Raw genomic sequence first — 12,758 nt, forward strand, 5'->3', positions numbered from 1 at the left:
GAGCCTTTCACTCTCCACCTGAGCCTCACGGCCCAGAGTTTGATGGGGGCAGCTCCGTCTCTCCTGGCAGATCCAGACAGCTCGCCTGGCAGTCTTTTGACATGAAGTAATAATTGTCAGAGAGGGTCAGGCTCCAGCAGCTGAGAAAACACCAGAGTGCCCCCTGAAAGGCAAGCAAGCCCTGCAGAATCGGATGCAGCCCATTAGCGGGTCAGAGGACCGGCCCCCACTGACATCTGCAATGTCGCTGCCGCATCAGGAAACGTGATGGGAGACACCCTCTGTGCAGTCACCTTGACGGGGTGTGTGCCAAGCTCTCCTTCTGGGTGGCTGTAACACCAGAGTAAAAACACAACAGAAGGCTGTTCATGGGTGTTTCTGCCTTAATACAAGAGGCACAACTAACCACAGGAATTTTGGAGATGACAGAAAAGCACAGTGACGAAATAAATTGCCCGTAATTTCATCCTTAAGAGATGAGAGCTGCTGCCTCTATGTCATAGAGTCCTCGGATCTTTGTCAGTGTGTGTGTGTGTGTGTGTGTGTGTGTGTGTGTGTGTATGCATGTGTACGCATGTATATTATGTGTATGTATATGCACATACATTATGTATATGTATGTGTATATATGTATGTATGCATGTATATTATGTATGTGTATATTATATGTATGTATATGTATGTGTATATATATTGTGTGTAGTGTATATGTGTAGGTATATGCATGTACATGTACATTGTGTGTAGTGTATATGTGTAGGTATATGTGAGTATGTATATGTGTGTGTATGTCTATAAATGTGTATTATGTGCGTGTATATGTATGTATGTGTTAAGTGTGTGTATATTATGTGCATATATGTGCATATTATTTGTATATGTGTGTATGCATATGCATGTGTCTACATGTATGTATGGGTATATGTACGTGTATGCATAGTATGTGTGTATATATGTGTACACATTATGCGTATATATATATATGTATCTATATGTGTATGTCTACATGTATATGCATATGTATGTGTAGGTGTGTGTATGTATATTATGTGCATGTATATGTTATGTATGTGTGTATATTATGTGTATGTGCATATTATGTGTAAGTGCACATGTATGTGTATGTATATGTGTGTATATGAGTGTATATTGTGTGCATGTATATGCATGTATACCTATGTGTGTTATATGTATGCATATTATGTACATTTATGTGTGTATATTATGTGCATGTATATGTATATGTAGGCAGTTATATTTTTATGAGGATACACTTATTTGTAACAAAAGTCAATCACCAGGATAAGAAAAGATGCTGTGAGATCAGGGGCATTTTGGTATTTAAAGCTTTAAAAATGTTTGTAAACATCTTTAATATATTTCTATAGCAGCATTTTCCAAACTGTGTTCCACAAAACACACACATGAATTAAAATAAAAGCTGGGACCTGCTGCTGACCAGCTAGAGGTTCCAGGGCACACAGAGACCCTGAGAAACCCTGTGGCAAAATCCGTTAAGCATGGTTTACCCAGCACCATCAGCCATGGACCACCTTTCTTCATGAGACCACTGATCCTTGCTGGTCTGCGGGATAAAGGGAACCATCTTTTCTCATACCCTTTCCTGAAGCCGGTATCCAATCCTTTCCAGTTCTCCTGGGCCTGAGGAGGGGCCAGTCCAATATCACTGGGGGAATTCTGAAAGCAAAAAGGAGAGGGAAAGTGGCTGACATTCTATGTAACATAATACTTTCCCCGCACATTTCCCCAGCTCCTCCTGGGCAAGGGGTGAGGCAGATGACCGGAAGGGAATTAAAACCATTGGTTCTCTAATACACCGCCTGACCTTTGACTCACTTTCTCACTCTCACCAAAACATGGGGAAGGATGGGAGGGGGGTTGACAGGCAGTGGGAAAAGGAGAAGACATTCAGGAATCTTTTTTTAAACAAAGATCTTCACTCTTTTTCTTGCTCTTTTTTTAAAAATTAGGATTACACTGTATTGATTGCTTTTGTAATCTGCTTTTTCACTTAGTATATCATGAGAATTTTCTCAGGGCATTAAATAGTCTTCTAAAACATAATTTTTAATTACTTCATATAATTCTATCTTGCAGATAAATACCGTGATTTTTACCCAGTGTGCCAGATATCAATTGTTTGCCTATTGGACCCAAATTCACCCTTCAGTACCTGCTCTGTGACAGGGGCTGTGTGTACTCTCAGCATTTCTCCTTTACCGTGAGAGCAATGCTAAACTTTGTCAGGAGACAGCGTGAGAGGGACATTGCAGGAGAAGGCCAGGTTCTCTTTGCACATTGCAGGGTGAGGGGTTTGCTCTTTTTCATTTCTATTGCACTGTCAGTTGTGTGTATGCACGCGCACGTGCATGAAGGCCCGGTGGTGCTCTGCCCTAGCACACAGGCAGCCTTGGCCCAGGCTGGTGACCAGCCACCTGCAGTGCGGACACTGCTGTGCTCCCCCAGCCTCACGTGGGCAGCAGTGCCTTGACCCCTCTGTGCACCCACCTATAAGCCCCCCTCGCCTGTGCTCTAGACACAGGTTCCTGCTGCCCAGGGACATGGGCCAGCTCTGGCCAAGGCCACCAGTGGACTTCTGTCCCAGCCAGTGACCCCCAACCACACCTGCTTCGACCATGGTGAACCCCCTTCCAAGTCTGCCCTTTCTTGGCTGTCTCCCTGCCCGAGGGCACCCCTTAGCATTCTCTTTCCATTTTTATAGCCACTTTCCTATCACTGCTTAATAATTCCTTATAGTTAACTTCCCTTGTTCAAATCATTGTGTGGTTTCTGCCTCCTAACCAGACCCAGATGGAAACATACAGCGAGGATAGTGCTTTAGACCTTGTTTTTGAAGTGTTTTCATTAGAAGTTGGGCAGCAGGAAAGGATGGAGTGAAGGATGTATTTACTCAAATGGCAAACATTTACCCAGGAGCCCTAAGAGGGCTACCAGGTCCCAGGACAGGCAGCCAGAGAATAGTGACGGTGACATTACTAAAAGTCCGTCATGAGAACCAAGTCATTAATCTTCATGACAGCCCCGGGGCACTACAATGAGCCCAGCAAAGGAGTTTGCTGGTGTTTTCACTGGGAGAATCCGAGGTCCAGGCACATGGGACTCACTGGCTAGTCTACAAAGGTAGCATGAGGCCAGGGCTGGAACTTCCAGGAGATGGACGGAAGGATCGAGAAGGATTCTGAGGAGGCACATTTTGCACACAGGAGAGGAGGCCCCAGGAGAGCCCGGAGAAATGGTTTCCGTCTTCTGTGAGCTCTGCGTGGATTCATCATTGGCTGTGAGACAGCCTGGCCACCTGGAAGAGTCAAGCAGCATGCCCTCCCCGCTACTGCTGGGTGTCAGGCAGACTCTCATCCTGCTCCTGTGAACAAAGCGCTGTTTCCACTGAAGGTCCACATCCCTTGAGTCCTCCCTCTGCTGTGGGCATAGGGGGCTGTGAGGGCTGTGGGAGCAGCAGTGGTCCCCAAGCTTTGCACCTCATCATATTCCAATGTCTCATAAGCACTTCATGTTGCGTATTTATTTATCAATTAAATATATTTACTACTGTTCCAATGACAGTGTGCACGTCATAAAGCATACACCCAGTAGAAATGTTTAGAGAATAAGACAAAAATAAGTACAGAGCAAAGTTCTAAAATTGTCCTCCTGCATTCCAGTGAGTCATCCTGACCCCATTCCCCACCTGAGGTGCATGGTCCCCACTTTGGAGATCTCTAGTTTCCGAGACATGCTGATCCCACAGCAAAGTCCAAGTTAATTAAAGTTACTTAAGCCCCTGTGATCTCTGCTTTCTGCTTCTTCTCCTCTCTCGTGAGGCCCTCCCATCCCAACAGTCTACATTAACAGCCCAGTTTTCCCATATTTAAAAATGAGATTACATCATCTCTTACGTATTTCTTACATGTTGCTTTTGCTACTCTTTTTACAAAAATATTTATTTATTTGTTTGTTTATTTATTTATTTATCTTGGCTGTGCCAGGTCTTAGTTGCAGCATGTGGGATCTTTAGTTGTGGCATGCGAACTCTTAGTTGCGGCATGCATGCGGGATCTAGTTCCCTGACCAGGGATTGAACCCCGTCCCCCTGCATTGGGAGCACGGAATCTTACCCACTGGACTACCAGGGAAGTCCCTTTGCTACTTTCGAAGAGTCCTCCAAATTCATACTGCTCTATGAGTTCTATATATTGAATGGCTATATCACATTTAGTAGTCTGTGTATGGGGGTAATTTATTCAACCATTCATGAACATTCACTTTGCTTCTCATTTTTGGTCACTATGAACAATGCCATAATAAACATCCTTGTATGAATACAAAAAAAAAAAAAAAAGAGTTACTTAGCCTGCTCCTGGGTGCCCTTGTCACACCATGACCAGCCAGCTCTTCCTTTCCTTCAGGGAGACCAGGCTGCACGCCTAGCGGGGGTGAGAAGGTCGGTGAGAAGTTCTCCCAATCACAGCCCTGGGCGCAGTCTCCTAACATAGGACAGAGGCATTTTAATACCTGTCTCGTAGGGTCTGGTGAAGATGAAATGAGATAATGCATGTGAATCACTTAAAACAATAACCATTGCAAAATGGCTATTCAGTAAGTAGTAGTTGTCTGTTATTATCTCATGTCAGGGCAGTTGGGGGTCTGCATTAGATCAGCCACCCAGAAGAAGGGTCATCACTCCAACTAACACCTCACGAATGGTCTGACCCAAATCACGAGCTGCGTGTTGGGATTCTGAGGGACAGAAAATGGCTATTTCCTAGACAGCAGAGATTTAAAGGAAAGTACCCTGGAGTGAGCTCTACTCCCAAGGACAGGTTGGGTGTGGCAGAGACAGTTAATTGTACCCGAGTATCTATTTCCCCCTTCTTCCTTGTAGTCATAGAACCCCTTGAATTCCAGCCGGGCACATGGCATCCTAATTAGAAATTACATTTCCCAGACTCTTTTGCATTCAGGGGTGACCATATGGCTAAATTTTGGCCAATGAACTGTGGGCAGGAGTGATTTGTGCAAGTTACAGTTTGCTTTTATAAGGAAATTCTTTGCACTCCATTTCCTCTTATTCTGCCTTGAATGGACTAAAATGCAGATACGATGGAATGATTCAAATTCAACGCCACAGTCAGAGGAAACAACCTCAGGGATGGGATGAGCAAAAACAGGTGAAGACCCGGGATCCCTGGTGACCCTGAAGAGCAGAGCTGCAGTATCCCTGGACCACTTCCCAGCTTCTACCGAGAAGGAGGTATGATTTCAGCTTCTTTGAGCACCTGTCTTCTGGGATCTTTTGTTACAGCAGCTGTCCTGTATCCTAATTAGTCCTGAAATTGGTGTTGGAAGGGAGGCGCTGCCATAATGAAAACTAAATTACACAGCATTGTCTTAGCAGTGGGGTGGCAGACAGTGAGAAAGTCACACAGCAGGCTGGAAAGCAGGTGATCTGTGTTATGTGGCAAGATATTTGGCAAATCAGTTGCCTTCAGTAACTTGGAAGCAGATCAGGTACGTAAAGAGCCTGTGTCTCCAGCAAAAACAATTTTAGAACATTCACAACATGGATCGTGTGGCTGTTCCTTGACACCTTTAACGAGGGACCACAAGAGAGACATAAAGTCAGGTGTGTTTGCAAGCAAAGATGGAGGGATGCAGCTCTGCGGCAGAAAGGCCGCTCTGCCTGTGGCCTGCAAACGAAATTAACCAAGTGGCTGGAAAAGCCAGCTGCCTCTGTCACCAACAGCAGAGTCTCCTGGCGCAAGCTCAGAGCCTTTCTCAAAGGCCTCCTGTGGAGACTGTTCAGCCAGACAACAGGACCCAGGCTAGAAGCAACAGTCAGGTTAAGGATGTTGCTTTCCACTCAAACATTTCAGGTGGCTTCCAGAAAGCCACTGTTAAAATGAGGAAGAGGAGGTTGGCAGTGTAAACCCTTAAATAAAAAAAGACCTAGGGCAGGCTTAAGGTCTGCATCCCAAAGAGATTTTTGAGTAGATTATTTTGTCCATGGAATGAACCAGAAGCAAATAGACTGAAAGCTTACTAAGTCTGGGGCAATTTATTATGGTTCATTCCCTAAAATAGCCCTCAGATCCCCAACCTGCAGCAGTGGGGGCCTTCAGCTCCTTTGGCATGATGTCAGCATCTTTGATATAACCTCCTTACTTTCTGGTAAATTAGACAGTCTGAGCTCATCTTGGAATAAGCCTCCCAAACTTGGAATCAGCTCTGGTTCCGTTTGGCAGGAAATGGTTTTAGATATTCAGATACTCTGATTTGTGTTCTGGGGGTGTTCATTGCTTTCAAACCTCCTTATTGGACAAAACCATGAAATACTTTGAATTTCATGTTCATGATATATGAGTTCATACTAAAATTTTCAATTCAGATTCAGGACTATGGGATTTTTACTTAACTCATTAATGGTACAGCTGTACTTCTTCCTTTATGCCGCATGTTCCGGTCCTCAAAAACGCCAACCAAAGAACTGCTGTGCTTTATTCCACAACGTGCACACAACCGCTCCAGAATAAAAATGCCTAATACCATCACAAATGGGAGTCACTGAATACAGTTTTTTTAAAAATTATTAATTTATTTAATTAATTACTTTATTTTTGGCTGTGTTGGGTCTTTGTTGCTGCGTGCGGACTTTCTCTAGTTGCTGTGAGCAGGGGTTACTCTTCGTTGTAGTGCGCAGGCTTCTCATTACAGTGGCTTCTCTCGTTGCAGAGCACGGGCTCTAGGCGTGCGGGCTTCAGTAGTTGTGGCATGTGGGCTCAGTAGTTGTGGCTCACAGGTTCTAGAGCGCAGGCTCAGTAGTTGTGGCGCAAGGGCTTAATTGCTCCGCGGCATGTGGGATCTTCCTGGACCAGGGCTCGAACCCATGTCTCCTGCATTGGCAGGTGGATTCTCAACCACTGCGCCACCAGGGTAGCCTTAGTTTTTAAAAATGTTTTACAGGTCTTTTTGTCCTCAGAATATGGCCCGACCAGGGACGTAGAGTCAAATGATTGCATCTTATAGTCACCTGAAATAGTTCCTTTCTGGATAGTTACGCCAGTGGTTCAAGACCCAGTTCTGCTCAGTTGTTTCATTTTGCTCTCAACATTTAGGAAGCACACCTTGAGATTTAATTTTATGCCATCGGTATGTAAAATATTTTCATGATTCCCAAGGCAAATATACAAAACAAGGTGAATTTATTAGTAGACTGACCTTAACATGTGTGGGTCCTGGGACAAGGTTACAGACAGAGGCCCACATTCTATGCGGACATGTATTTTAAAGTAATAAATCAAGCCAACAAATTCTTAAATAGAATATGTCCCATCCTCCTCTCAGAAAAGCACTTCTTCACAGACATGGAGGCCAGCTTCCAAGGTAGAATTCCTGGCTACTTAGAGCTCCACGCTGGGACGTGGCGGCACAGGACAGCCTGCCGCTCACTGCCCCTCCTGGTCCCATTCCCCCCCCGCTTCCCCATAGCTCAGGGGGCCTTGCACACACACACGTGGACACACCAGCCCTAGTCAGCCTTCAGGAGGACGGACCCTGAGACGGGGCCCTCGAAGTGGGCTTGGGGCCGCGTGGGTAGGGAGTTCCAGAGTCCTGTGATCTAGAAAGGAGGGTGTTGGCTCCCGTAACTCAGCCCGCGGGGTCCTCACCCCCCAGGCCCGGGCAGGGGCTCCTCTCAGCCAGGCCCACAGGCAGCCGTGACGGACAAGCCAAGCATCTCTCCCTGTCCTGCGGCCCTGCAGTCTTCGGTTTATCGTTCCAGTTTATAAACAGAAGCACATTTTATATGTAAATAGACTATATCTTCACACACACATATTTACACACAGACGTCCTCCCCTGTGGCTGGGGATGGCAGGGAGAGGACAGGAACCTGTGATCACAGATCTCCTCCCCGCAGATAAGGGGCCCTGCTGAGCCCAAGCAGCAGTGAGGCCACCAGCGGGCAGCGAGCACGGGGAGACCGCTTCCCATCACTTTGGGATGATTCCGTCAAAGGAAGCAAATACGACTTTAATTCACATTAACGAGTAGGAAAATACAGTCTTCTCCGTGTACCAACATAAGGCAAATTCAACATATGAGACACAGATTCAGTTCAGCTCCACTGCCTTGAACCGATCACTGGCCTGACCAGCTTCTCTTTCCTTTGCAAACACCTCACGTGATTATGCCCTCCGCCCCTCCAGGGAGCGGGACCATTAGAAGGAACCTGGGTCGTTTGCCCCACAGCCGTCTCACAAGCTGCCAGCTCAGCGCCACCCTTTCCGTGTTGATCCATAAGCCCCACGTTGGGAAACTGCTTTACCTCCTTCAGCTCCATTTCCCCCCAGCTCTCATCCGAGGTGAAGAGGGTGCTTCACGGGCGACAAGCTGCCAGCTTTCCACTGAAGCCCTGGGTCCTCAGCTGTCGGTGAGAGAGGCTTAAACTCTCCCTGCTGAAAGATGATGAGGGAGGAAATCAGAGAGAGTGGTAGCTTAATGGGTATACAGTTTCAGTTCTACAAGGTGAAAAGTTTTGGAGATCTGTTTCACAGTAATGGGAATATACTCAATATTACTATAAACGGTACTGTTGAAAATGGTAAAGATGGTAAATTTTATGTTATGTGTTTTTTACCATAGTAACAATCATAATAGCATAAGACACACACACACGCATGTGCACACACACACACGCACGCACACACACACAAAGACAGGAGGATGCAATCTGAAAAAACAAAAATCAGCATCCGAGATGCGAATCAGTCCATGTGTCTTTTCTATCACTAAAAAGGAACTGGATTTGGTATGGACACCCCTAGGGGACAAACGAGTCCCCTCTGGACACTGTGGTACCCGTCGTGGCCGCCAGGTGGCCTGGGGGGTCGGAGGGAACGCTCCTCTCCAGCCAGGAAAGCTGAGAGAATTAGGAAACCTAGGAGCCAGTCCAGAGTTCTTTTTGTAAATATAAATAAATAAACATATATATTATTTAAAACAGTGTAAATTTTGGACTTCCCTGGTGGCGCAGTGGTTAAGAATCCGCCTGCCAAGGCAGGGGACATGGGTTCAAGCCCTGGTCCAGGAAGATCCCACATGCCGCGGAGCAACTAAGCCCGTGTGCCACAACTACTGAGCCTGTGCTCCAGAGCCCGCGAGCCACAACTACTGAGCTCACGTGCCACAACTACTGAAGCCCACACACCTAGAGCCCCTGCTCCGCAACAAGAGAAGCCACCACAACGAGAAGCCCTCGCACCGCAACGAAGAGAAGCCCCCGCTCGCCACAACTAGAGAAAGCCCACGTGCAGCAACAAAGACCCAATGAAGCCAAAAATAAATAAAGTAAATAAATTTATCAAAAAAACAAAAAAGAAAACAGTGTAAGTTTCATTTATAAGAACAACGTGGTGTCAACTCACTAAGAACTCAACCTCTCATAAACTACCACCTAACCTTGCCTTGGGTTGAAAAACTCTCTGAATTTTTTGTAGAATCAGGAATATCAGGAGCAACACGCACTTTGTGTCAGATCTCTCATTAGCCTTACGGGAAAGAGGCCTCCCTTTGGCTCCCTAAGTAATAATCAGCAAAGCTTTGCTGGAGGTTCTTGAAGTCTCCTTCCTGAGAGAAAACCAACAGTCCCTCTGTTATGGGCTCTTATCCTCTATCCTTTGTTTTCTCTCCATTTATGTAATTAAAAAAAAAAATCTCCATGAAAGCATGGCAGCCAGAACAACAAGGTCCTACTGTATAGCACAGGGAACTATATTCAATATCTTGTAATAAGCCATAATGGAAAAGAATATGAAAAAAATATATATATGGGGCTTCCCTGGTGGCACAGTGGTTGAGAATCTGCCTGCCAATGCAGGGGACACAGGTTCGAGCCCTGGCCTGGGAAGATCCCACATGCCGCGGAGCAACTAGGTCTGTGAGCCACAACTACTGAGCCTGCGCGTCTGGAGCCTGTGCTCCGCAACAAGAGAGGCCGCGACAGTGAGAGGCCCGCGCACCGCGATGAAGAGTGGCCCTCACTTGCCGCAACTAGAGAAAGCCCTCGCACAGAAACGAAGACCCAACACAGCAAAAATAAATAAATAAATAAATAAACTTGAAAAAAGGCCACAAGCAAAATTATTAAAAAAAATATATATATATATATGTATAGCTGAATCACTTTGCTGTATGTATGCCAGAAACTAACACAACACAGTAAATCAACTATATTTCAATAAAAAATAATTTAAAAAAAGAAAAAAGCATGGCGGCCAGGCTGCCATAACCCTCTTCATGACCAGCTACCCAATCAGGAAGAAAGTTCCCTTGGTTTCCATGGGCAACCGCCACTTGGCCTTGGCTCTCTAAGGTCTTCTCACAAACCACCGCTTCACTGGGATTGAAGAGATTTTCTTTGTTCAAGAAAGACGTCCCTCCTTCATACCTTCAACTTCATCCTGAAACCTCAGACCAATCTGCTTCATTTCCTTTCCAAATATGCAACCGTTTTCAACGGAACAGCTGGTAAATATGCAGGACTCAGCAGTCTCCTCTCAACCGGCAAGTGAAGGTCAACCCACAGGGCTGCTCGGCCGGGATGTTAATAATATCACTTGTAGAAACAGCTTTTCTACATAAGACAGCTGGTAAAAAAGACCCTGTTTGCTCAAGATGGCATCGTAAATGAATCTCAACTGGAGGTTCTCTGCATGGAGATGTGACTGCAAAATAAGTCAGACAAAGCAACTGTTGTAGCCTCCACACCTTCCATCCTCCCTTCTTCCTCTTTTCCGTGGTGGCCACATGCCCAGCACCAGATAATCATGACAATCCTGTTCCCCAACTTCCCAACTTCCCTTGCAACTAGGGGCGGCCCTATGATCCACTCTGGCCAGTGGATCCAAATGGAAGTAGGTTGAAAACATTTCCAGGAAAACTTTACTTTTCCTATTAAAGGGATAGACATGGCTGGTTTGACTCCTCGCCTCCCTTCTTTCTGCCTTGAATTCAGACATGATGTCTGGAGCTATAGCATCTGTTTTGCAACCATGAGGCAAAGGAAAAGCTTGGGTGAGCATCACGGATTAGGGGAACCAGGGGAAGCAAGCCCTACCTCTGAACACCTGCTTACATGAGAAAAGTAAACCCATATGTGTTCAAGCCGTTTAAGCTGGCTTTCTGTTCCTTGCAACTTCACACAATTCTGAGTGAGACACACCATGCCTGGCATACTTTCCACTAACTCTGCTGTCTCTGAAGGAATCTAGAGCCGGAGGAGCAGCATTTCTGCCCACCTCCTCTCTCCACCTTCTCTCCTTTGTAGGGCAAACTCATAAAAACCCAAGCTGGGTAAATGAGACTGTGAAATTCTCCAGTTTGACCCAGGGATTTTTGTCACTGCCAGGTTAAATGGGTGACGACTGATATCCAAAGAAAGTCATGGGACTTTATGTCAAAGATGTTAAAGGACCTGCCCATTCCAAAGCCAGAACATCTGCCCCCTGGGTGGGAGGGACCCTCCCCGGAGCCAGAAACTCAACCCTGACCAGGTGTCCTCGTGAGAGGGACAGGAGGGTCCGTCCAGCCACCCTGGTGCATCCACGTGGCAGTGCCACAGGCCAGAGGAGCTCTGTGTACGCAGAACACATTTGAACGGGGCCTAAGTGGATTACTTTGAAGAAATCCTCCATACTGCCTGGTTCCGGCAGCCTATTCAGCACCGATTTCTGAGCTTTAAGAAAAACGGTGGGAAAAGGACCTGGAATGTATGTGGCATAATCATAGACACGAATGATGGCTTTGATAATAATAACCTCCGATGGGGTCAGGCCAGCATTATCATTAATCCCATTTAACTGACTTTTGGCACTGCGCATGACGGGCTCGCCTGCCTTGGAGTCCCCGCTTCCACGCCGCTCCTCTGTATCACAGGACATTCACCCGGACTCCCTGCCGCCACCCAGCAGGGTGCTCCCCAGGCAGCCAGGCTCCAGGGCGCCGACGGGGCAGGTTTACCAGCAGCAGGATGGCCGTTCTAAGCGGGGCGGCATCCTCTCCCTTCACGCTGCCCAGTGGGCGAGCCGGGCCAGGATGCCCCAGCCTGCTGGTTCCCTCTGTCTTCCTCTCGCCTGCGGCCATGGGCAGCCCCATCACTGCCACCTCCTCTGGGGGCCATGTCTCGACGTGGGGCAGTGGGTCTCTGTTGGAGACGCTCCAGCAGGCAGAGGAGGGGTGGCCCGGCACGAGCATTTGGGATGAACGTCGTATGGACGGTGTGGGCTGCGGCCGGGCCCTGTGTTCAGACCTCCAGCTGCCAGCACGACCACCAAGGGGCGTAGCAGAAGAGCAGACCCACCCTAGTGAGGTCCAACTGAGCTGGGGGGCCTCTGTCCTTGGTGGGAAGAGAGATCTCTTCTGGGACCAGCAAAGGCGTTTTTGATTCTGGTGGGTGATGCACATGAGAAGACCTGACCCATGAAGTTCCATCTGTGGGCCTTGGCAATGTCGATTCTAGTCCTTCGTTTCTTTTCATCTTTAAAATTGAAAACAAAATTAGTAAGGGAACCACAGGTGTATTAGACTGCTAGGGCTGCTACGCCGAAGTCCCAGTTTAAGCCTGGGGGGCTTAAACAACAGACACTTATTGTCTCCCTGTCCTGGAGGCTGGAAGTCCCAGATCAAGGTGTGGGCAAGGCTGTTTCTCCTGAGGCTTCTCTCCT

At 47.0% G+C, this 12,758-nt stretch overlaps 1 long non-coding RNA gene across 1 annotated transcript; it reads right to left on the reverse strand.

The window, feature by feature from the left end:
- Positions 1–339: 339 nt before the first annotated feature.
- On the reverse strand, positions 340–12,034 carry LOC309655028. Its single transcript, XR_014260553.1, has 3 exons — positions 10,484–12,034; positions 8,363–8,492; positions 340–4,565 (listed from the first exon to the last, which is right to left on the reverse strand). It is a non-coding gene; the product is annotated as an uncharacterized lncRNA (long non-coding RNA).
- Between the last annotated feature and the right edge of the window lie 724 nt (positions 12,035–12,758).

Source organism: Balaenoptera physalus (genome assembly GCF_965194825.1).
Source record: "Balaenoptera physalus genome assembly, chromosome: 2".
Taxonomy (NCBI): domain Eukaryota; kingdom Metazoa; phylum Chordata; class Mammalia; order Artiodactyla; family Balaenopteridae; genus Balaenoptera; species Balaenoptera physalus.